At 36.4% G+C, this 27,792-nt stretch overlaps 1 protein-coding gene across 2 annotated transcripts in view; it reads right to left on the reverse strand.

Annotated features, from left to right (window-relative positions):
* Nucleotides 1–27,792, reverse strand: part of megf11 (multiple EGF-like-domains 11) — a 264,017-nt gene that overhangs the window by 223,958 nt on the left and 12,267 nt on the right. The gene's annotated exons all lie outside the window — the stretch shown is intronic.

A 27,792-nucleotide genomic window follows, 5' to 3' on the forward strand; every position in this document is an offset into this window, starting at 1 on the left:
AGACTTGTCAAAACTCCCACAGACATTCTCACGTGCTCTACAGACACACAAAGTTTTGTGGAGACTTAAAAATTCAGCCGACCCGGGTTTTAAATCTTGTAAAATGTCTGGGATTCAACTTTTGCGTTTGCTGTTTAAAGCTCGTATGCGTTTTTTGCATTAATGTTATTCTTTGCAACTGCTTCGCTGACAGGGCACACATAGCCGCGAGACAGAGAGAAAAAGTAAATAGATTCTTCAATCTAAACAATTCAGAAAAACTTTACTATATACTCAGAAAGGATGAAATGACATCTTAACTGGCTGCACAATACATGCACACCATTAGTAATGGTTAATCAACGCATTTCTCTTATTTAAATAATCTTTGAGTTTTAATCTTGTAGTTATGATTTTTTTTAGAGATATTGACTGTTTTTGTTCCGTTTTCTGTAATTTATATCTCATTTGCTGATTCTTTTATTAATTTGATTGTGTTAATATATTACATAGGCTATTTTTTATACATATCTAAAATGCTTTGACATTCAAGCTAGCTTTGAACTTGAAAGAGAGAGAGAAGCAGATTTTAACCTGTCAGTGGTTGCACATGGCTCCTGAATAGCATAAAAGTAACAGTAGCGGATTTCTCTTTTTATTTCAACAACATATTTTTACTTTAACCCATTGAAAGGAAACAGTGTAAAACAGTGTAATAAACAAAAATAAATTTAAATAAATAAATAAATAAAATTATTGTTAAAAATTTAATTATGATGTGTTTGTCGCACATAGTTAACAATTTATGTGATGAGGGTAAATGGTGTGTTTTAGTCCAGCTACCACCGCAAGTGTGTTTTAAACCTGTGGGAAGCTCTGCCGAGTATTTTAAAGTTGCATATTGTTGAATTTTCATAGTACTGTATGTGAAATAAGTATTCTGTAATGACCTGTTGCAGAACTGCAATTCATAATGCACCATACATGTTGATGTTTTGATGACGAAATACCATTTAAAATGACTTGTTAGTTATTGCGTTTGAATAAATCCTCTCCGACAAACAGCTTATAGTGCTGTGTAAAAGACAAAATGCATTAAGCTCCGTTCTGGTGCCATGTACTTCAGCTGTTTGTTGTATTACATGACAACCACGAGACAAATGAGTAACTGAAAGTATTTCACCCGAGACCACAAGACTGAAATATGAGGCCGTAGCAATTTACTCCTCATTAATGAGTCTGTTCACATAGAACAATAACCTAAAACTCAGATCAATACGGTGGGCCGGGTCGTGTATTTGTTGTTTTCTCTGCCTGTCTGGCATTCACAATAGAAACAACATGTTTCATTGTCTCCATTTCACACACTAAAGATCCTGTTCATGAAACTCAAACTCCCATTTGGCTTCTTTTTTTTCCAGCTGCACTTATTTTTGGCTTTGAGATACAACAATGCAATAGTCTTTAAAGACTTAGCAATAACAAATGCTGCCAGGTGATACTGCGCTATTTCCAATCTCTTCAAAGCAAAATTCTCAAACCAGCTCTGTATTCCCACCATGTCAACCAAAGGAGACATTGACATGATTCAAGACATGCACGTATTAGAGCTCAATGCAATTAACCATCCAATTCCCCGATCCCCTGCATCTGAGCCCCTTGGTGAGTGATGTTATGGGTCTGCTGGCAGCTTTCGCAACGATAAAGTAAAATCAAGCCATCTACTAAGACAGGAGTCATGACCGCATCTTAAGTTTATGTCAGCATGTCACCATGCTGTGGTTATTTATTTCTGTCTTCATTTAGGAGAAACTACTGACCATTTACTGTACATATAATCAGCAAGAAACTGAAGTGATTTCTGAAATGATTACTAGTGTTAGAGCGAAAAATCTAATGCTTACTGTGATTATTGATTGATTTCATACTGTAGATGTTTTCTTATAATTACATATTCTCTCTTTTCATATGCAAAACTGGATTCGAAACAGGGTGCACAGCTATGTTCACACTAGATTCAAAGTCCTTGTTTACTGCTCAGATGTGTTTTGTATGTTCACAAATTTTTTTTTAAACAAACCTATACCAGATGTGTGAACTGCATTTGCGAAATAAATAAGAAGAAAAAACAACAACAGCAAAACAACAACAACAAAGATGGCATACAGTGCAGTTTCATACGGAAGTAAACTTGGAGGGCACTGAAGTCAGCATTTATGCATTCATTTATAAGGTGATGTGCTGCAGAAGCCGTGCTCAGACGATAAGGAGGACAAAGACAAGGATGAGGAGAAAAAGTGCTAAGATTTTCTCAAATAATATTCCCTCTGATTTTGCTTATATAGAGCCATCACCATAATACTTATGAGTTCTAACAACTGTCTCTCTGAATATCTTCAAAGCTGTCTTCAATATTTATGGAGCTATATAGCAGCTAGCAAAATATAAAACATTTGAATTGATTCCTGTTGGTGAAAAACTGTGGAAAAAAACAAAATATAGAGGATCACAAAAGTCAAAATGATGGAGTGGATAGTGGGGGGATTGGGAAAGATCTAGGAACTGGGACTCAAATTCGGGACACCCGGAACAAGAAAAAGTAAGTTGCACTAACAAGAAAAATTAAGTTAGCAGAACTAGAAAAACTAAGATACAGCAACTACACAAAAAAATCCTGGTTGCCTTACATTAAGCTGAATCAAATTAATCTTATGAGTCCATTGAACTTATATTATGATAAATTGACTTAAAACAGCTTGTGTAACTTATGAAATTACGTTAGAACATGATTAACATAGTTTAATAAGTTACAATGACCTAAAAACATCCTGTCAGGACTAGTTGATCATAGAATTCTTTACAGTGTAGACTTTTTTAAGCTGAATCAAATTAACCTTATGAGTCCATTGAACTTATATCATGTTAAACTGACTTAAAACAGCTTGCGTAACTTATAAAATTAAGTTAGAACATGATTAACTTAGTTTAATAAGTTACAATGACCTAAAAACATGCTGTCACAACTAATTGATTATTTAATTTTTTACGGTGTAGAAAAAGTACATTTGTACTAACTTGAAAAATTAAGCTGCATAAACTGAAAAAACTGGGAGAACTAGAAAAACTAAATTGCACTAAAACAATTAATTTACAGTAGGTAAAAAAATGTTTGCAAAACCTGAAAATTAAGTTACAGTAACTAAAAAAATGAAGCTGGTAAAAGAAAAAAAAGTAGTTGGGGAAATTAAGTTAGAAATATTAGTTGCACTAACTACAAAAATTAAGTTGCGCTACCTAGAAAATTTTTGTTAAAGTTACAAAAAATTAAAGTTGAGAAAACTACCATAGAATAAATTAGAGTGACAAGAAAATTTAAGTTACACTAACTAGAAAAATTAAGTTGCAGTAACAAGAACAATAAAGCTGCACTAGCTAGAAAAAACCTATAAGAACTACAAAAATGTTGTTTTAGTGACAAGACAAAAATAGGTTTTACTAATAATTGAGTTACAGTAACAAGAAAAATTTGTTTGTAACTAATGTATTAAAAGGATTGTTCACACAAAAACTATAACTGTGTCATTCATCACTCACCCTTTACTTGTTTTAACCCTGTTTGAGTTTCTTTGTTCTCTTGAAAACAAAAGAAGAAAGCTGGAAACCTGGAACAAATTATTTCTATAGCATTTGTTTTTCCTACTGTGGACATCAATGATTATTTTCATCAAAATATCTTCTTTAGTGTTCTACATAATAAAACATTTATAAGGGTTTGGAACCACCCAAGATTTAGTAAACAGTGTGTCGTTTAAAATTTTTGGATGAACTACTCCTTTAACTAACACATTAATATATTTTTCAGTATACTTTAAAAAAAGATTTAGTACTGCTGAATAAATGTGTTGTTCATTGTTAGGTCATGTTATCTAATTAAAATATATAATATAAAATTATACATAATTAATACATTAGTGTTTGTCTAAGTAAACATTAACTAATTGAACTGTTAATGTAAAGAGATGCATTAGAATATGAGAAAATTAACAAAAATTATATAATGCTTAATGAAGTTGTTGTTCTCTGTTAGTTTAATATGTCAAATAATGTATTAACTAACACATTGATAAATGTGTAGTTAACATTAACAAACATTAAGTAATACTAAACAGATGTGTTGTTGTTAACCTTATTTTAATACAACCTTATTTTAAAGTGTTACCAGAATTTCAAACCTCAAATAAATGGAGGTTAAATGGAGGTTCACACAAATCACCCAGGTAAAATGTGATCAAAATGGATTTGTAGTTTGTCCTGTCAACAACATTATGAAAAAATATATGTACACAAAAATAAGCACATTTCTAGTCAGTTTCACAGAGTTTCTGTGCTTTTTTAGATGCTATAGTAAAAACTATATACTTTTTATTTCACTAATTATTTTAACATTTTGCAAACAAAAAAAATGCACTTAATTGGATTCATAATACACAGTTCTTATATTTATCTGTGACCTATGTGTGTCATATATTCTGTCATATATTCTGCATGAATGTTTTGCACATGCGTAAGGCATTTAGTGCCTGCATTAGCATAGCATCATGAAGCTCGTGAGACCTGTCAGTGTTCCTGTCAAGAGAAAGCAACACCGTCAGCTGATTAAAGAATTCTGGCTACTCAGCATGGCACCCCAGTGCATAATTGGCTGGTTTGCCTTAAATTATGCCAAGAAAGCTCTCTCCTCATTTTTCAACTTTACCTAACAAAATATGAAATTTAGAAGCAACTTCCTGAATTTCCATCTTGCTTAAACTAAAACATTCCTGTATAAGAAGTCATACTGTTTTTTTTATCCCGTTGTGAAAATAGTCAGTTTCACATGCAAATTATTATTTTTTTATTTAAAAGATTATAAGTTAAAAAAAAAAAACGCAAGCAAAAACATTGTTTTTTCATGCACCTGTTATTTTGGAGATTGTTGGCTTTTTGACTTTATTCAGTCTAATTTGAAGAAACCACCCAAAAGACAGTCTTACAAGTTTCTTTTGTCATACTTTATCAATTTGTGTCTGTAGATTTTTTTTCTCCTGCACTGAGTCATAAATATCCAATTCTGTAGCACATTCAGCAAACTTCACAGCTTTTTCATATCTCCACAGCTCAAGGTTTTTACAGAATGATATATTCATAATTCTCCTGATTTTATACTACTGCCACAAAAAAGGATAAAAATACTTTTTTGTTGTTCATAATACACTCAAAAACACTTATTTTGCTGCTTGTTCAAACTACTTATTAAAAATGAGCTGAAACAACACAATTCTGGAGATGTTTTGAGACAACTTAATTGTTTTATGTTCCATCTGCTTAAATTTGTAAAGTAAACTTAATCGGTTTGTGCTGGGACAACCTGAATAAATTACGTTGAATACTGCTATTTTTTATAGTGCATTTTCAGAATTTTGAATAAAAGAAGTTTCAAAAAGTCGGCGCTGATAGCCTAGTCAAGTGGTTAGTGCGTATAGACACATAGCACCTAGGTGCTTGCTGTGACCCGAGTTTTATTCCCGACTCGAGGTCCTTTGCCGATTCTTCCCCTATCTCTGCTCCCCACACTTTCCTGTCTGTAAATCTTCACTGTCCTATCCATGAAGGTGAAAACCCCTAAAAAATAATAATTAAAAAAACAGAGATTTTTAAAAACTTCTGTAAAAAACGTTATAACACTAACATGTCAAACAATAAACATTTAAAATGTGACTTCATCTACGGTTCCACTGACTTCATCCTTTAATTAAAATTGAAAAGAATTTGTTAAATATAATGTAAAATGTACTATTTAAAGGTAAGATAATTTGCATATTTACAAACCCGATGTGCATATTTAAGCATGACATTTTAGAAAACATAAATATAAAATAATATAAAAGGTGTGAAATAATCAACTACACTGAAAAAGTTTTTGCTAAATTGTTGCAAACAATTTATATGGACTAAATATGAACAAACTAATTACATTTAGTAATGTTCAAATGTTCAACCATATAAGTTGTTTGCAACCGCTTACCTTAAAAATTTAATAAATCCAAGTAATCAATTTTTTTAGTGTACCCAGCAGGCACACAACATCATGAGACATTAATATTAGTTCAATTTAGGTTGTAATGACAGGTGACCAAATTTCTATGTCTAGCCAGCGTCTAAGGACAATGTAATTTTGATGTCCAATAACATTAAGTGATCTTGATATTTGGTTGATTTTAGGTGCTGGAAAGGGACCAAAATCCAAAGTCGAGCCAACATCTTAAACCCAGGCTCATTCTAAAAACGTAACGCTATTTACATTTCTGAAGAGCGCCAAATACGTCCCAGGAGCTACTTTTTTTGCAGTGTTTGTTTTTGTGAATCCACCAGATGCCGCTGTGTACGCTTTTTGAGAATGGAGAGTGCCATTCACGCCTGCTGTTTTCTCGTGAATCCACCAGAGGTCGCTGTTGACTGACTGTTTGACTAACTGACTGAATGACTGACCAATCAACTGACGCACCCTCCTTTCCTAAACCCAACCAATAGTGTTTTCAAAAGCATTAATTGACCCACCCACCCACTTCCCCAAACCCAACTAACAGTGTTTTCAAAAGCAATCGAGAAAAAAAGCCCCTTGACTTATACCATGTTTTTAGATATAACCACATTCTCACCCTGTTATTTATTTTTCTATTTTTGTATTAACCACTTTCTGGAACCGTTCTTTACTAGACTTGAACCATATCAGTGTGGTCAACTCCTCCCTGCGTCTCATGTCCGCTGACGTACACGGCGAGCTACTGGACGAACTGAAAATAACGGGGAAGCCGTCCATACGAAGGTAAGTGGTCAGTTGACAAGTGCAAAAAGGAACAGCGCCATAACACCCTGTAGCGTTCATTTTAAAAACAAAATCCAGCTATAAATACTTCTTCGTTTTCAGAATGAGCCTATGTAAAACATCTTAAACCAACGCATATTGATATCAAATATTTATTCATCAGGTATGGCAACTAAAATCCAATGTTTGAAAGATGTCATAGTGGTAATGTCCACACAACATCAAGCTGTAACATCATTAGACGTTGATATTCAGTTGGTTTTAGGTTGCATTGGAAAGTGACCAAAATCTAACGTCTGCCTGACGTTAAACACTGACGTCAGTCTGATGTTGGGTTCTGACATCAACCCAATTTTCATTTCATCCAAAATGCAACATTTCACGACGTTGGGGTAAAACGTCAATCTGGCGCTATGTTGATGTCGTGTGCCTGCTGTTTTTACCCAATTCACCTGCAGTGACTTGCTTGTTAAAAGCAACTTTAAATATATAATTAAAATCAAATTTAATCTGGGAAAATCCGAAGTAATCCATGAAACTTTCATTTTAGCCTGTGTCATGTAAACACAGCAGAAGACCAGTGGAGATTCACAATACAATGAACAGGTAATCCAATGGCTTATAACAACTCAACCAAAAATAATAAGGTTTACTTTGATTATCGCTAAAATCTGCTCTCAACCAAAAGGTCACCGACTTTTCTCACATGTATCATGTGATTGACCCTGTAGTGTCTAACAGCAGAAGACAGCCTTGTCTCGTCTCGTTTAAAAGCACGCACCATTAAGAGTGCCATGGTCTGTTAAATTGCAGTGGCCAAGTATTTCCTTTCTCGATCTGAATGATCACTGAGTGTGTGTGTGTGTGTGTGTGTGTGTGTGTGTGTGTGTGTAGTGTGCCTCTATTACCTCTAAGCAATGGATATCTGCACGCATCAGTCCAACACGTAATCTCTCCTGAAACTTTCAATCGCTATCAGTCTTACGAAACACTTGTTAGGAACATCGCCAAATGGCTTTTAAACAAAAACCCCAAGCAATATTTCCGAAGGGCAAACAAACAGTCAAAAGATAAGCCAATCTTTTGATCAGCAGCACTCCGTCGTGGATGAAGTGAGTGTGGATAAGAGGAACGTGGATCTGAAAAAAATAAAAAACAGCGGGGGAACGCAGCAAATGCTCTGGGTCACTTAATTCTGGGCACATGGATTATTCATGTGGCAACCACTGATCATCCTGACCCTCATAAATCAAACAATGTGGCTTCTCGCACCACCACTGAGCCCAGTTACAGCCTGCTAATCTCAACGTCATCCTTCATCACTATAACCTTTGCTTATCCGCAGTCTGCACCCCGAGACGGAAGAGGGTTTGAGGGGACAGCTCTTTCATGCTGATCTTATTTCACCTGTTTATGCAGAGAACGATGCAAACTTTATCTGTCCTGTCATGCTGTGTGCTCTACTCCTACATAGGCTATCAAAGGCCTCCAGCCATCTGAAGCAGGACACCTGGTTTGAGCACATTTGATGCTGGAGGCTTAAAAGAGGCACTAAAAATAATTTAGGCCATGTTTATCTCTCGTATTAACATCTGTCTTGGGTTATTCGATCATCGCGGGTGTTGAGCCGAGACCACTGCGCAGCTTGTGATTTGACGGTCTGTGATTTCATATTAAAGTGATATGGCTACAAATAGTGGCGGCGTGGTGGCACAGTGGATATCGCTGACGCCTCACAGCAAGAAGGTCGCTGGTTCTAGCCTCCGCTGGGTCAGTTGGCATTTCTGTGTGGATTTTGCATGTTCCCCCCCGTGTTTGCGTGAGTTTCCTCTGGGGTGCTCCAGTTTCCCTCACAAGTACAAAGACATGGTCTATAGGTGAACTGGGTTAGCTTAATCGTCCGTAGTGTATGTGTGTGAATGAGAGTAAATGGGTGTTTCCCATATATGGGTTGCAGCTGGAAGAGCATCTGCTGTGTAAAACATATGCTGGATAAGTTGTAATGTAATGTTTATTTATATAGCGCATTTATTGTGTATGACCATACACCCAAAGTGCTTCGAAATCATGAGAGGGGTCTCTCCACACCATCACTAGTGTGCAGCATCCACTTGAATGATGCGACGGCAGCCACAGGACAACGACGCCAGTGCGCTCACCACACACCAACTATTGGTGGAGTGGAGAGACCGTGATAGAGCCAATTCGGTGGATGGGGAACCAGGGGGATAGGACACCGGGGTTACACCCCTACTCTTTAATAGAAGTGCCATGGGATTTTTAATGACCACAAGGATTCGGGATCTCGGTTTAACATCTTATCCAAAAGACGACACCCTCTGACAGTGTAGTGTCCCCTTCATTTTTTACTGAGGCATTAGGACTCACACAGACCACAGGTTGAACACCCCCTGCTGGCCTCTCTAATGCTACTTCCAACGGCAACCTAGTTTTCCCATGTGGTCTCTTATCTAGGTACTGACTAGGCTCAGCCCTGCTTAGTTTTAGTGAGTAACCGGTCTTGGGCTGCAGGGTGATACGGCGGTTCATTCCGCTGTGGAGCCCCTAGATTAATAAGGAGACTAAGCCGAAAAGAAAATGAATGAGTAAATGAACAGCTAAAAATATGATTTTAATATTTGATAATATAGAGTATTAATATTTGTGACACTGTTAACTGTACATTAATATGGAAGGAAATGCTTTCATATACTGTATTTGTTAGACCTTGAAAACCCGTGTTGTTTTGATCCCAATTAAGCTATTTTTAACTTAAGGACCAAGGAAATACATTTATTGTATTTATTTTAAATGTTTATTTTAATAAATTTGTTTTTAATTTGTAATAATAAAAAATATGTATATATATAAAAAAATAGAGATGTTATCAAATTAAATGAATTTTAAAAACTTGTAACAACTGAATATGTAAAAATATAATCACATAAACATATTATATCTACTGATTTAAAATTTAAATAAAAAATTGTATTTGCTGATGCTGGTGAAAAAACATCTTGTATGATTTTTTAAATGAATAAATATAGACAGACTTTTCATGTTTGGGTAAATGATGCATTTATTAACGTTTTTAAATGTGACATTAAGCAAATGTTTTAATTAACATTTATAATTTATTTGAGATGTGTAATTTACAAAGATGTGGTATAGGTGAATTGGGTGAGCTAAATTGTCCGTAGTGTATGAGTGTGAATGAGAGTGTATGGGTGTTTCCCAGATATGGAAGAGCATCCAATGCGTAAAACATATCCTGAATAAGTTGCCGGTTCATTCTTCTGTGGTGATCCCTGATTAATAAAGGGGCTAAGCCGAAAAGAAAATGAATGAATAATTGAATGGCTAAAAATATGATTACAATGTGGTTTTGTTTCATATTAAAGAATATTAATATTTGTGACACTGTTCACTGTACATTAATATGGAAGGAAATGCTTTCACATATTTGTTAGACCTTAAAAACCCATGTTGTTTTGATCACAGTTAAGCTATATTTTAACTTAAAAAACCAAGGAAATACATTTTATTTTATTTATTGACTTTATTTTATTTCAAAAGTTCATTTATAATAATAAAATATGTATTTTATTCATTTTTATCAAAATATTAAAAATGGAATTAAATTTAATGAAATATAATTACATAAAACTATTATATTGATAAAATAAATGTATTTTTAATTTGTAATAATAAAAATAGTTATTTAAAAAAAAAAAAATATATATATATATATATATATATATATATATATATATATATATATATATATATATATATATATATATATATATATATAGAAAATTATATAAAATTAAATGAATTAATAAAATGTTAACAACTGAATATCTTAAAATATAATCAAATAAAGGTATTTTATCTACTTCATTTAAAATTTAAATAAAGTTTTATATAATATGCTGATAGGCAGAACTACAAGAGATGTTTTAAAACATTGGTAAAAAAAATATGTATGTTTTTTTTAAATAAGATGAATAAATATAGACAGAATTGTCAAGTGTAGGCAAATTATGCATTTAATAACGTTTTTAAATGTGACATTAAGCAAATTTTTAAATGGCGTTAACTTGTTAACAAAGTTCGGCAGCGTAACCACACCTCACTTTGTCTTCTTAACCAACCTACTTCCTCAAACGGGACGCCCGATCAACCAGTTCAATGTTTATCCTCTTACTTTCCTTCCTCTTCATCCCACTGTTCTCTTACCATCCCCTTCATCCCAACAATAACATCTAGCTCAAAGTATGGCATGGTCCATGCTGGTGAAATCAATATTTATGTGAGATATAAGGATTGTCCATAGGGTATGAGTGTGAATGAGAATGTATGGGTGTTTCCCAGTGATGGATTTCAGCTGGAAGGGCATCCGATGCATAAAACATATGCTGGATAAGCTGGCGATTCATTCTGCTGTGGCGACCCCAGATTAATAAAGGGACTAAGCCCAAAAGAAAATGAATGAATGAATTTATTCTGAAATTCATAGTATTTAAAACAATTGATTAAGCAATTTCTTAACATTCATTTATATGACAAACACACATTTTAATAACTGTTCATCCCTAATTTATAGACTTTAAATATCTTCTGTAAAGCGTAACATGATGGTCATGGTCATTATAAGGAAAGGCTCCTAATAATATACTGTAACATATCATAAAGCTCAGCTTACATTGTGAGAAAGCAATGATTACACTTATTAATGAAGTTAAAACCAAAATAGCCCGGGGAAAAAAAGCTGAAAAAACAAGCAAAGAAGATCAACACTAATGAGGAATATATTTAATAGCTCTCTGCCTGTTAATGTACCCTGTGTTCATCTGCTATTTCAGTATGGCACGCCCTTTCTAGTGTCAAACACACCAAGTGTTACAGTCTTAATTGGATTTATTTTGAGCAAGTGACTGAGGCCCTTCTTCCTGAACTGTGTTGAGCTTTATAATGTCTATATGAGAAAAAAGCAACAAGCAGAAGAAAAAATGCTTAATTAACCATACACACACACACATACACACAAACACACACAAAATCACATGAATAAGATCTTATTACAGCCTCTCTGTAATCACAACACATTTGTTTGAGTTTCCTTTTTTGGAAATTCCATGAGAATGAATAACACACAAGTTATTGACCAGTCTTCATATTGTCACAAGCTTAACACCCACTCGAGCTTTGACACCGGCATCCCGCGGCCCCAGTCAAAGGGCAGCAGCGGGGGGTCCCAGTCTCTTCACAAACCCCCAACAGGTTCCAAACAAGCTCGCCACAGAGCAGTCAATTACCTTCCCTGCGACTTCTCACATAATAATAGGATCATATGCATCTGGTGAATGTCATCAGGCAAATTAGAACAAATTAGTCGGCAAAGGAGGCGGTGCTATGTTTGTGTGCGAAAACCCCTTCGCACTTGCAGGTGCAGCCTTGAGACAGAAATGAAAATGGAATGCTAAAGCTCTTAGAGTCTGGTTGTAGTGGCTTGCAGCCGTGCATACAAAGCACAGCGATCGGTTATTGCTTTATAGTTCCAGTGGACTCATGGGCCAGGACTTAAGTCAGCACAAGCGCACTAGGGCAAGGTACAGAGATGGGTGGAGAGAAAAAGGTGAAAAGGAAAGATAGGGAGAGGCAGGGAAGCAGGCTGAGCGGCTCACCATGAAATGCTGAAACAACAGCATGGCTGCCAGGGCAATTTTACAGCTCAGTGGTTTCACACCTCAGCCGTCGCCCTTCCAACTCTGAGCTTCCAAGTCCATTCTGCGTCTTCATTTATTTGGTGTCAGCGTCCGAGGACGCGCAAGGCTCGGCAGGGATCGGGAGTCTGTCCCAAATGTCTCCGGATAAGTGGTGTGTGAAGCCGACAAGAGAGAAAAAAAGACATTATACGTCTTCCTGAAACGGCGCTACGGGTGACTCTCTCCTACATCCAGCGAATCATTATTAATGAGTTTTCAACACAAAACACACACCCAGATCAGCCTCGGCACATTTGCTTCAAACTTGATTTAAGCGAAGCTGTCTATCTTTGCTTAGTCCTTTGCTGGACAGACAAATACATTCGCTTTAAAGCTAAACGTCGAGCTGAAATAACAAACGAGGGCAACGATCTATGGTGTCCCTCAGCACGGAGGCCAATCTTTAAATTTGACTTGAGCGCTACGATTTCATGGACACATCATGAATTATCAAAAATAGCTTGCTACATTGCATCCCACTGCCTAAACTTTGACTTTGGGAAGGTCAAAGCTGTGAGCTAATGGTTTATTAACTTGGTCTGTTGCAGCTGTACCATCAACAGGGAACTAAAAACCTGAGCTCGTGACATGAGTGTGTGATACATGGGAGTATGACTGAGGTACTTAAAAGACTAGAAATAAGGTTGATGTGGCCCTGGCTTTAGAGAGTTGACATATTCGCTCCATGTATTGTACTTACGCTATTAAATATACATGCTCAATTTATTGCAAAGTCATCCTTAATGTCTTAGAGTTGCATTGGACAGTAATAAGTTGTAGATGTTAAATAATACATGAATTGTGTACACACTATAGAGCAGGGGTGCCCAATCCTGTTCCTGGAGATCTACCTTCCTGCAGAGTTCTGCTGCAACCTTAATCAAACACACCTGTCTTTAATTACCAAGCACTTCTTCAGATCCTACTTAGTTGGTTTAGCTGTGTTTGATCAAGGTTGGAGCTGAACTCTGCAGAAAGGTAGATCTCCAAGAACATGATTGGGCACCCCTGCTATAAAGTATGCTTACCAATCAGTGTAACATTCAGTCATCTTTAAAGGGTCACAAAACACCAAAACACAGTCATCTATATGTCCCACGTTGCTAAAAACACTATTAGGACACATATATTTCACAAAAAAAAAGTGAAAATTGATAGTTTTTGCATTATTCCGAGCAAACACGTTTTTCCGATTTGAAAATAAATTTTAAAGCTGCGTCACGACCTTGCGATCATTGTGTAACCTTCAGCGAGGAGACTGGATGTCTGTACTGGCCGGTGCAACGTGATATCTTTGAGTTTTTACTATTAATTTATGAGAAAGACTTGGTTCGAACCAATCAGCGGTCTCTACTGTGAACGAGATGCAACTTCATTAATATCTATGATAAAGCTTCGAAGACTGTTTTTACCTGTTACAGAGTTCAGACGTCGTGTTGCCAACAGTAATTAAAACAAGTGGAAGAACAATTTTTCGGACTATGGATGCTGAAAATAATCGATTAACCGTTAACCGAAAGGGTGCGTTTGTACCCAAATTAAAGGTAAACGATTAAAAAATATTATTTTATATATTTTTACAGTTTGGCTGCATAAGGGGCCAATCAAATGCGCTTTTTTGCATTAAGAGGGGCATCTTTTGAATGGTTACTAACAATCGCAAGTGTATTGCACACGGCTTATCCCAGAGCGGCAGTGTTTGTGTTGTCAAGACAACAGAGAACTTTTAAAGACGGAGGAGAGACTAGTGCTCACTGTTTCAAGTTATTCAGAGCTGTATAAATTTACAAATCTTAAATATCACATTATTATTAAATATTACAATTGTAACAACATAGACAGCAACACTCTTGCACAATCAATACCCAGCTGATTCAGTCGTTTCCTAGTGACATAAAAAAGAGCACATCGCGCAGTGCAGTGCACCTCAGGTTTTTGGAACGGAAAAGCGCGTTTGCTATGATCGGCCCTTTAATGTGCAACTGCAACACAGGACGGTAACGTGTAACCACACGTGCTTACAGATATATTTGCCAAAGAAGCAAAATGGAAGAAGAATATTGCTGTTTGATACAGACGAGTTGATGCCAAACCAGTGCTGATGCTGATAGCCTCCTGAATCTGTATCATGAACACAACAAATAGGCTTTAGCTTTCATTTTACAGCTTATAAAGCATGCATGCAAATTAATGCAATATCATATTTAAACTGTTAACAAAATGTCAACATATGCGCACGTTGTTATTGTCTTTTCATCACGCAGCGCACGCACTTGAACTGCGATTGAAAGTGGAAACCATATATCAAGACAATCTTTAAAATAATAATTTCTATTAAGAATGCAAAAAGGTTTTGTGATTCAATAATAACAGCGGGGCATTGAATAAATGCCTAATTTCTGAGCAGCGAACAATTTGAGGTAGTCTGATATTTTTATTTGACGGATGACAAAAACATATGATTGGAAATTGAAAATGGTCATTTTTTTTTTTATTTGATAATAATTTCATATTAATGTGACCAGTTAACTGTTAATATTTGATTAACAAGCGCCTGTAGTCGGTTAGCAAAATTCACTAAAATCAGCATGCCTAGTTCGGACATTTCCAATATCTTTTTGGTCACATGAAATTACATGAAACTTTGGAGGAAATGTGGATAGCATGGTGACACAATGACTTTAATGTGCTATGTGCTATAACATGTAAAATGGGATCATGAAAGGAACATTAAAAAAGCAACTCATGTAAACACATTAATCATATTATTGTCTTATTCAGATTAAGGCAAATAATTTCATTACTGATGTCCATGTAAACAGCTACTGTTTATCTCCCCTGCATCTGTATTTGTGTTGCCGCTCTGAAAATCCGTGCATGCACATACTGAAACTCCCCTTCTCAGGCAAACCCTTCCCTCTTTTACCACTCGGCACTCCCTCCTAAACAAAGCTGGACTCACCCACTTTCCTGACTTTTTTTAAACTAGAGGTTTGAAAAAACCCTGCTGAGACAAGGGGGGTTTCATGGGCCTTTAAATTCATACTAGCGCCTAGAGGTTGTGCTCTGACATTAAGCACTGATGTGTTAATAACGACTCAAGTTTGATTCCTAGCTCAAGGTCCATTGCCGATCCTTCCTATCTCTCTCTGCTCCCCACATATTCCTGTCTATCCTCTGTGTTGTCCAATAAAAGGTGAAATAAAAAACTAAAAACAACAATAAAATCTTTAAATTCATTAACTGAATTAAAGATTTTTGGATGAATGAAGTAAAATACTGCTGTTGTCTTTGAACATTAAGATGCTAGGTTTGCAGCACAGCAACTGAAATGCACTCATGGTGTTGCTGCCAGTCTTAATATTAGAGGACATAAACATAAACTTTATTTCCTGAGGTAACCTGACAGTCACTTCAGCAGCATTACAGCCTTTTTTGTGAGAAAATTTACAATCTCACACCATTCACCCTGTCACGATACCTATTTTTTGTAAGATATATTACACCAAAATATATTGTGATAAACAAGACTTTTGTCATTTTAAGACAATACATTTCATGCTACTCATTGTATAATGCCAGAATGACAATATAATAGAACCCCAATGCAAGTACACTCTTTCAAAGAACACATAATAATTTATTCTTAAGAATATTGAATTTCATTATAGTCTTTTTAACAGTTAAATAATTTAGCATTGGTATCAGAATGTGAAATCACTTATTCTAAATAAATAATAATGAATGTCAACAATTAAGTGCAAGGTAAAAAGTAACAGAGGCTACAATATCTGCTACCAGATCTATTTTAGTCGTCAGACACCCTCATAAAAATATACTAAAGTAATTTATAGTAAATACTATAGTGTATGGATGGGCGATTAATCAAAAACTATTGAAATTGACATTCAGAACATATAATCGATCTAATCTTTCCGGGTCAATTTTTTCATGTGACCCTGCTCTGTTAAGGCTGATTTATACTTATTATATGATCTTTAAAATATTATTCTAATATTATACTTCTGCCAAGCGAACATGTACGGCCCAGCACAGCATTCGCATACCCATGCACCTCTCAAAATATGTAACTACACGTCACAACAACGTGTAGCATTAGTGATTGGTCAGTTTGGTAGCGGTGACGAGGATGGGCGGCGCGAAAAGCTGTGTTTTGGGAAACATGTGCTTTGATTTCAGTTGTTCAATGTTGATGTTCAATAAAATATCATAGATAATTTTAAAATCAAGTAATGCACCCTTCATTTAAAAATCTTACTTGTGATATGTGAGCATATTTACTACACAAAACATATCAGTGAACTATGAGGGCAAAATCATAAAATAAATAAATAAAATAATAGTTTATTGTAATGGAGTTAAAATGTTTAAATAATCAAGATTGTGATTTTAGGCCAAATCACTCAGCCCTAATATAGTGTTTTTAACCATACTGATACTGACACCTCCAACAGAGATAGACATGTTGCACAATCAGCTAAAATGTTGCTAGAAATGGTTTTTATGTATGGGCGATATATATAGATTTGCTAAAAATGCTTGGGGTCATGCCCATGTGTTGTGTGATAAGTCAATATGTTGATTATTATAACAACCCTACACACCATCTTCCCAAAGTGAGTCTGATTTAAGATTTGCTTAACTTGAGAAAGGCGGTTCATTCCGCTGTGGCGACCCCAGATTAATAAAGGGACTAAGCCGAGAAGAAAATGAAAATTGATGAACTTGAGAAAAATCTAAAAAGACAAACAGGGATTACACATGATAATAAACCAGAAAGCACCTTCGCACAATACATCCCACCAAAAATAAAAATACAACAGTTCCTGTTTATGAGTAGCATTATATATTTTAGATACAGTTGAAGTCAGAATTATTAACCCCACTTTGAATTTTTTTTCTTTTTTAAATATTTCCTAAATGATGTTTAACAGAGCAAGGAAATTTTCACAGCATGTCTGATAATATTTTTTCCTCTGGAGAAAGTCTTACTTGTTTTATTTCAGCTAGAATAAAAGCAGTTTAATAAATTTTAAAAACCATTTTAAGGTCAAAATTATTAGCCCCTTTAAACTATATATTTTTTTCGATAATCTACAGAACAAACCATCATTATACAATGACTTGCCTAATACCCTAACCTGCCTAGTTAACCTAATTAACCTAGTTAAGCCTTTAAATTTCACTTTAAGCTGTATAGAAGTGTCTTGAAAAATATCTAGTCAAATATTATTTACTGTCATCATGGCAAAGATAAAATAAATCAGTTATTAGAAATGAGTTATTAAAACTATTATGTTTAGAAATGTGTTGAATTTTTTTTTCTCCGTTAAACAGAAATTGAGGCAAAAAATAAACAGGGGGCTAATAATTCTGACTTCAACTGTATTTTTAAATAAGGTTTCCTAACACTCCCCTTGAGCATTGATCATGACAACACATCTCTCAGTATTAGAGTAGCATATAAAACCTCACACACGCACACAAAATCAAGCATGCATTAACACAAATGCTTCTCCACACTTGGCTGCGTGACATGCAGAATGTGAGAAGTCATTAGAAACAAATGAAGTCTATAGAAAGGAACATCTTAGAAGAATCATCCGAGGTACATTATTGCAGTCCTTCGCAAAGTGAGGTAGTGCGATTAATCTAGCACCTCTTCCGACACTGAGGCTTCCTCCGCACAGGTCATTACGAGGGGTCCCTCACCACACACAGGCAAACAAATGAGCCATTAACGCCATCACTCAGGCTCCAATTAAACAACCCATGCAGCCCTTGCTCTGCACAATCACTGCCAATTAAAGCCCAACTGTGTGAATTCCGACACCACTAATTACATGAACGTGATAGAACTTTCTGACACTCCTCTGTAAAAATTAATTTCAAATATTGTTCAAAATTAATAACGAACTGCGCTCTGACCAAGGTAAACCACTATGTGCCCTTAAATGAGCTAAATTATATGTTTAAAGGTTTAACAACAACAAAAATCCACAGTTTTTGAAGGTAAAGTGCAATTATTAAATCAGAGTAACGGTGTCTTGTCTAGATGTCAGCTGCAGAAGTGTTAAATATTGCAAATTGTTAGCTCCCAACACGGGACCCTTAAAACACAGTTGTTATTTAAAGCTTCAAGTTTTCGAATCCACATTCTGTCCATAGATAACTTACCGGTAACTCTTTCCCTCTCTCTCCCGTTCTCCGCTAACTCCAAAAAAAGAGATGAGGGGACAACGCGCAGCTACCAGACGTAGTAGCTTTCATTACCACCTCCAACCTCATAAGCAAGACTGACAGGGGTAAAAGTGGCCTGGTCAGAGACCTCTGAATTATTCATATGACTGGCAGGTGTTGTTGATAGGGCAGCTCTTCTGCATTTCCTAGTCCCAGGTGTGGTTTTAACAGCTCTATGTTCACGGCCTTGCCTATAGCTGCCATTGATTGCAGGCTAAAGACCCTGCTGCTGAATAAGCAAAGGAGCTTTACATAGTGGCACATGGTGCATCGCCCCAATAACACTACAGATCCATCACGGCCCATGACACCCACTTGGCGAGGGAGGGAGGGGTTATCCTACAGTACCCCGGGGTTTGGAGTTAAAGACAGAGCAAAGAATAAATGACATTCAAACAGCACTGTTCAGCATGATTGAAGCTAATCTAATATATCCCACCGTGCGTCTGATGACCGCTGACTCGGGAGGCACGGATTTGACTACAATACAAGGCTGCAATAAAAAAAGCATCTGGACTCCATGGAGTCATGCATAATAATGTGGCTCTGAACTGAATGTTTCCCAAATTCTCAAGAGAATGACATTTCTTTAAATTTCACACATAAAGAATGGGATCACAGTAGTGCGCCAGTGGTTAACAAGAAAGTTCACTTAAAACATATTATAAAATACTTTATTATTAATGGACCAATAATATTATAAGGAATATCATGAGGACTTAATGTTATAAGACACAAGCATGCCACTTCAGTTTACAAGCAAGTTTCATTATTCGAATCATTTGCTGGGCGAAATGGTGGCGCAGTGGGTTGCAAAATCGCCTCACTGCAAGAAGGTCACTGGTTCAAACCTTGGCTGGGTCAGCTGGCATTTCTGTGTGGAGTATGCATGCTCTCCCCGTGTTCGTGTGGGTTTCCTCCGGGTACTCCGGTTTCCCCTACAAGTCCAAAGACATGTGCTGTAGGTGAATTGAATAAGCTAAATTGTCCGTAGAGTATGTGTGTGTATGGAGGTTTCCCAGTGATGGGTTGCAGCTGGAAGGGCATCTGCTGTGTAAAACATGTGCTGGATAAGTTGGCGGTTCATTCCGCTGTGGCGAACCCAGATTAATAAAGGGACTAAGCCGCTACGTAAAACATGTGCTGGATAAGTTGGCGGTTCATTCCGCCGCTGTGGCGACCCCAGATTAATAAAGGGACTAACCGAAAAGAAAATGAATGAATGAATAATCATTTGCTTATTATTTGGCAAATTTTTTTTTTTTTACCATTAAAATGTGTCCTAACAACATGCAATACGGCATTGTGAATCAGGATTAAAAGTTATCTATTTCATGATAATCTGAGTTTTTGTCTTAGCCATCTATGACTGTGACAAACACAGTTTCTATTTTTGAAACGGTGAGAGTGACAATGATAACCACAGGTTATCACAGGTTCATGTTTATTCACTGTTAAATGTTTCTTATTTGAGTTTGACTGTTTCGTGTGACATACCTCAGATCATGAAAATAATTTAATACTAGAACATACTAGAACTGCAACTCAGTGAAAAAACAACATCAGTCACATCCCAAGTATTTTTTGTATGTTTAAACAAAGTCTAATACAAATTTAATAGAGGTCTATTAATAACATAAAGTAATAGATGCGCAATACCAGACTAGTCATCAAGTCTGTCTAATCTGTGTATTTAGTTTTGGGCTATTCTTATGCCGAGTTCAGACTGCATGATTTTCAAAGTAGTCGTTTCACGAATGTTTTCACACTGCATGACTATCTGTGTTAGCGTTTTGTCTGTCCTGTGTTTACAATGTAGGATGGATGGCATAAGACATCTATTATCTTTAGAATGTCACATCTCTTTTGCATGATTTTAGCCCCGATTTTGACTGGCCAACAGGTTTTGAGAAATTTCAGACTAATGCCTGAAATCACAGGTAACTCAGTGCTCTTTCACGCGAGTGACAATCACACTCCTTGCACTATTAAAGATGCGATCTGAGAGAATCGCCAGTGAGTCGCCGATGCCTATGAGATATTTGGCATGCTAAATATCTGGAGCTGTCGGCAATTCACATCATGCCATGTGAAATGAGTTTTGACTGAAAAAAAAACATCGCCGATCTCCTACAGCCAATGAGGGAGCAGCATTCACTAGCATGGGTACCTGCAGGCCAGCGGGAGGTTGGGGGAGAAGTTAAAAGCGCTTATTTTTGGTCTATTTGGACACAAGAAATGGAGGAAAAACAAGTGTTTATTTGGCAGGAGCACCCATGTCTGTTTGATGTGTCATCTGAGCAATATCACAACCATGTCGAAAAAAAAAAAAAGTTGTGGAGAAATTGCTAATTCCCTTTACACCAAGGTGAGCAAATATGTAAAGTTTTTTACCTCATTAAAGACTTCTTTCTCATTATTAATAACAAAAGATATACAATGTGTTTTTGGTTGTGAGATGTAGTTTGGGCAAAGTTGTCAGCAATTCTCCTTTAGTAAAGTCATGCAGTGTGAAACTCCCAGTCACCGATACATCTTGCAGTGTAAACAAAGCAGCGACAAAACGTTAGCCCAGATAGTCATGCAGTGGGAAAATAACTGTGACACGATTATTTTGAAAATCATGTAGTCTGAACTCTGCATTAGATGTCTAATAAACAAAAAATTACACGGTGAGATAGTATGTATTTTTTAATAATGTTGAGGAGGTTTAATATTTAGAAATTACATTATAATCATTACATTTTAATATTATACAGTGCACTATTCTATACTTCTGAGTGTGTATGGCATTTGCATGTTTCTGTCATATAACTGACAGAAGTATTGTTTAAACAATGACATGAGGTAACATTCAATTGCAATATTGCAAAATACCCACTGTAATCAAATCATGAGGGTGCAAGTACACTTTGTCAATGTGTGTTCACCATTAGCAGGTTTGGTTTGATTAAAAGAAGCACTTGTGCAATTGCTCTGTTAGTGCAGCTCAATGCAGTGCATTTAGATCATGGCCATTCAAAAGACTGGTCTCAATCAACTTATGAATCTGTTGTTCTAAACCCACTCCAGGCTCATTGAAAACATCTGCTCCAGCCTACATTTTTGCATTTGTGTAAAATACATAGCTTCTTGTACATTCTGTTGCTCTTTTCAGATGACAAATCCAATAGAGGGTGCTGTCTACATTTTTGCAAACTTGAAATACGTTATTTAGGGTATATAATGATTATAATATCACAGATATGCTCACTCAATCACAGATCACAGATATGCTCACTCAATACAAACCTAACAGATCACTCAGATCTTTAGGATCATATAAACTAGAAGTTCCAAGAGTTCAGTCAAAGCAGGGTGAATCGGCTTTTAGCCACTACGCCCCTCGCTGCTGGAATCAGCTTCCAGAAATGATCAGATGTGCTCCAACATTAGGCACATTCAAATCAAGACTGAAAACACATCTGTTTAGCTGTGCCTTTACTGAATGAGCACTGTGCTGTGTCCGACAGATAGCACTATCATGTTTTTCTCTTCTTCTTCATTCTTTCATATCACATTTTACCTGTTTTTATGTTTTGTTTTGTTTTTACGCATTTTTATTATTTGTTTTTAATTTTATTTTACTTGTTTCTTTTATTCTTGTTTATGTAAAGCACTTTGAATTGCCATTGTGTATGAAATGTGCTATATAAATAAACTTGCCTTGCCTTGCCTTATATTGTGCTGTTTTCAGATACACATCCTTTTTGCACACACACATAAAACGTTCTCCATATAAAAAAAGCTAGTTTAGTTATTTTGTGGTATTTATTTGGCGTTATACAAAAAACTAAACAAAATGAATCCTTTATTTGTTGATAATATGGCCCTGTAAATATCATTATTGTGAAAAAGAACAGAAGTTCTTGCACATCAAACTGCAGTCAAACATGTTTAAGCCTGTTTTGCTTTTTCTCAAAAGGCTGGAGCACGTACAGTTGAAACCAGAGGTTTGCATACATTGAATAAAAAGGCACATAACCATTTTAAAAAAGTCAGATATTAATGAGACTAAACTTTTTCTCTTTTAGGTTAGTTAGGATTATCAAACTTGTTTCTGTTATGCTTAATAGCAGAATAATGAGAGAGATATTTTTGGAGAAATTGTTATAACTTTACATACAATAAGATTATTATGCCTCTGAACAAGCTCAGATGATGGTGTCAAGGTTTTGAAAGTTTCTGATTAGCAAATTGACAACATTTGAGTTAATTGGAGGCACAACTATAGAATAATATTTAAGGAAAACCTCAAACACACTGCTTCCTTGTGTAACAACATGGGGAAATCAACAAGCCAGAATCAACAAAAAAAGCCAGATTACTATTTGCAAAATTACACTGGGAAAAAGACTAATTTTTGAAGACATGTCCTGTGGTCTGATGGAACTAATATTGAACTGTTTGGCCATAACGACCAGTTTTACATTTGGAGGACAAAGTGAAAAGCCTAGGAACACCATCCCAACTGTGAAGTATGGGGGCAGCAGCATCATGTTGTGGGGCTGTTTTGCTGCAGAAGGGACTGGTCCACTTCACAGCATAGACGGCATCATGAAGATAGAACATTATGTAGAAATACTGAAGCAACATCTCAAGACATCAGCCATGAAATTAAAACATGGCCACAAATGGGTCTTCAAAACAGACCATGACCCTGAGCATACTGCCAAATTAGTTAAAATGTGCTTTAACTCAGTGGCCATCACAAAGCCTTATCTTAATCCTATAGAAAATTTGTGGGCAGAGTTGAAAAAGCTTGTGCGAGCAAAACAGCCAACAAATCTGACTCAGTTACACCAATTCTGTCAGGATGAATGGGCCGAAATTCCTTCAAACAATTGTGAGAAGCTTGTGGAAGGATACCTAAAACATTTGACCAAAGTTATACAGTTTAAAATCAAAGCTAAAAAAAAATACCAAGGAAATGTATGTAAACTTTTGACTGTCTAGAAATTAATTAAAAATTCTACAAAAAAAATTTTTCTCATTATTTTGGCATTTAGCAAATATAAATCATTTAGGTAATCCTAACGGACCTAAAATAGTAAACGTTTAGTATGATTTACCATCAGACATTTTTTTTTTTAAATGGGTATTTGCCTTTTGTTAGAGTGAATGAGAACTTCTTGTTTCAACTGTTATATATTTCTTTCTCCTGATTGTTTTTTGGAGGTTGACTGACAGAAACAGTTTAAACACTCTTCAAAATAAATGTTATGGAGGCTGAAATGACATGAAAGTAATCGGCAGGGTTTTGATTTTATGGTGAACTGTCCCTTTAAGGCAGTCTTGTATGCCTTTGTCATATGTTCAAGTGATTGGTAGGGGGGACAAATATGTCAAAACACACGCACACATACACATACACATATTGCAATGCAGGAAAGCAAAACAAAGCTGTGAAAATGCCCATGGCACTACATACCATTAAAGGTCACAGTAGGTCATTTGACAAAAACAACCGCCTCTGGCATATCAAAAGTATAAAGGCATAAACGTCCAGCACAGACGTTTTCCATGTGAAGAGAATGCAAAGAGCCTCCCTGGCTGATGTTAGGATTTCATTAAAGATGATATAATTGGCCACAAATGTGCAATGGTTGTGTGTATAGAACTGTGCGCTCATTATAACATATGTGAAATATTAAAAGCTAACACGTCTTTTGTAACAAGCTCTTGTTTCATTAAAAGTTCAAACAAGAGAGTTGCACGAGAGATAATGGAGAAGTGTTTTTTTCTTCTTCTTCTTTCAGACCTCTGGATGTCATCAAAAGCACTGTGCTGTTCGACGGTACAAGTTCAAATGAGATGTCCCTGAGCACAGTTGTCTGGCCTAGGACAGGACAGAAGGAAACACCAAAAGCAATTTCCACCCAGGTGATCCCGCCCCAGGGCCCCAGCGGGGTTTAGACGAGGAAATTAAACTCAACACTGGTCCTGCTGCTCCAGAACTCCAGTCAAATGAACAGCCGATGTGCAGTCTTTTACCACTTCACAGCGAAAATATTAACAGAATAAAGAAAGAGGTTTCCTGCAGGGTGTGGAGTGAAGCGGCTCACGCAGAATGGCTAATGTCCTCTCTCCTGAGTGATGGAGACGTCTGCAGGTTCAACTCTAACGACTCCCAGAGCCTGTGCGGAGAATAGTAATTTACCAATCATGCCATCCATACTTGAGCAGAGAGCACGCTGGGTTTGAAAAAAATGAAACGTATGATGAGTTCAGACGGAGTCACGAGGCTTAACCATCAGTGTGGTTTCAGAACGGCAGTACATAAACCTCTCAAAAGTAACTGAGAGCTACCGTCAACTAAAACAGGAAACAGCAAACTGTCTAGAACGTGCAGAACTCAAAGTACCAGAGAGGAACAGACCTCGGTACATCCATTAAGATGTCTCACAATACAAGACGGATCCATGCTACGCTGAGCTTGTTTAGGTCTCTCCATTGTGAGTGCTGGGACAGGAATAGCTTGAAGCGATAAAGCATAAAGTTAATGGGGGGACACACTCTCTGGGATTGCAATGGTAAATTATGACTCTTATAATACACAATTCAGGGCCACTCTTGGTTTACAGTAAAGGCTGGATGAAGTCCTGGGGCTACACTGCTCATAATGGGTGCCGTAAGTGAAAGCCTGTAATGTTAATGAATAACCAACTCAATCCAAATCCAAAATGATGCTATAACTTCCGAGCTCCAGTGGAGCCAACAAGCAGATGGCCTGGTTTCTGTGAGCTACTCAATTTTGCATTAATGTAACCTTTCTTTATAAGGCAAGATTTATATGTGGCTTTAAAAATGACGACGCTTACCCACTTCAATTACAAAACAGAGTGCCTTTAGTTTCCACGCTGGTGATGATTCCTCATAAAAAGCGTCCCGTGGTGTGACGGCATCTCTGCCGAGTGGGTCAGGGAGGCTCTGAGAGCTGGTCTTTATGGTAATACTGCTCTGATTGAGATAAGTGGCAGATGTAAGCAGGACCATCAGCAGTATTTGTAAAAAGTCAGTGGATTCTCAAGGGAGAGCTGCTTGTCATTACAACCGCCGGGAAAAGACCTGATGAGTGCATTATTCAGGACCCGGCAGAGCCGCGGCTAAGAGGTGTGGAGTTGGCATCGGAGTGACGAGCTCTATTGAGCCTCGCTATAAGCTCACATCAGTGCTTGTTAATTAGCTTTGCTTAAAGATGCTCGCAGGCCGTCTTTATTTGATTCTATTCCTGTTCCCCATGAACTTAGCGTTGTGCGACTTTTCGTTCGCCATCTGTGCTAAAAGTGCACTGTGATGTGAATGATTGTTTTACTCAGAATTCTCATCTCTCTAGCTGTGGAAAGCTTTTAGATTCATCACATTAAGTATTATCATATCATTTAGTCTGTGGAGCTCCTGGGATTGGATGGATGTAGGAAGCAAATTTCATTCCATTTAATTAAAAAAAAAAAAAGTATTTTATGCTCACCGAGACTAAATTTATTAGATCAGAAAAACAATAATTAGGCTGGTCACGTAGGAATAATTGTGATTAACAGTTTAATTGTCTGTTTTAATAATGTCACTTACAGTATAAGCCTAGTTTGTTACCTTTTTTTTATTTTACATGCAAACAAATAGGTGCAAGTTTTTTGAAGCTGTGAAATGAATCATTTAAAGGGCACCTATTTAACCCACTTTTTCAAGATTTACTATAAGTCTTTTGTGTCTCCAGATTTGGTCTGTAAAATTTCAGCTCAAAACACCCATCAGATTATTTATTATAGCTTTTAGAATATTAGGTTTTCTGCTCTGAACACAGTGTAGCTGTTTTTGATGGCTGTGCCTTTAATGCTAGTTCTCCCTGCCCACCGTTCAATTCACTTCATCTTTATTTCTGTAGCGCTTTTACGATGTAGATTGTGTAAAAGCAGCTTCACATAGAAGATTATAGTAAACAGTGTCAGTCCAGGTTTCAGAGTTTAAGTTCAGTGTAGTTCAGTTCAGTGTGGTTTAATTTGCACTGCTAAAAGTACAAACACTGAAGAGCAGTTAAACAATGTGAAGCTCTACAAGTTCAGAACCATGCAAGCCAGTGGCGACACTGTTCCCACGTGCCTGTCAGAGTGTGCCTCAATCTCCACCTCGGCTGCGTCAGATAAACAGCACAGTGACAGACAAAAAGGAAGCAGATGGCACATAACATTTGTGAGAAATACTACAGTAAGAACTTTACCAATGATTATTATTTGATATATTTGTTGTGGAGTTGCAACAATGAGTCACTCACAACGTTGTTACAAAGTTCACTTATGCACAGACATACAAACAGCAGACACTAGACATGGGACGATAACCGTTTTCAAGATATTCGCGGTCTGAAAAAGTCAAAAGTTTTTAAACCATCAAATTTTTTTCTGCTATACTGTTCTCAAGGTTTCTGTAAGATTTTTTTTTAAGACAACAGTATCTCCAGCAGAAAATATTTTAAATTGTGTGTTAATGAAAGCACATGAATTCCATTTTAATTAAATTAAAATCTGTCTTTTTGAAACTAATGAAGACAGCACTGTTAGACATTTCTGTAAATTACACAGTTATTTACTGTATTTCACCCAGTATAATACTGCAAATTCCTTTTACGGTAAATAACTGTATTTACCGTTGCATTATGGGAATTTAGTGTGACGTCGAACAACATATACAGCGATGTACTGTATTTGTAAAAATTCGTGTATTATACTGTATTTTCCACAACTGCTTCAACGCCACCTTGCGGCGATTCGACTACTCTGCACCACATTTTGCCTGAGGACCCTGGAGCAATTCTGGAGGACAATTTATTAGTGTGCCTGAAGAACATTCTGGATTTAACAAACTTTACTCTGGTAAGCT

The sequence above is a fragment of the Danio rerio genome, chromosome 18 (assembly GCF_049306965.1).
Source record: "Danio rerio strain Tuebingen ecotype United States chromosome 18, GRCz12tu, whole genome shotgun sequence".
NCBI classification, from domain to species: domain Eukaryota; kingdom Metazoa; phylum Chordata; class Actinopteri; order Cypriniformes; family Danionidae; genus Danio; species Danio rerio.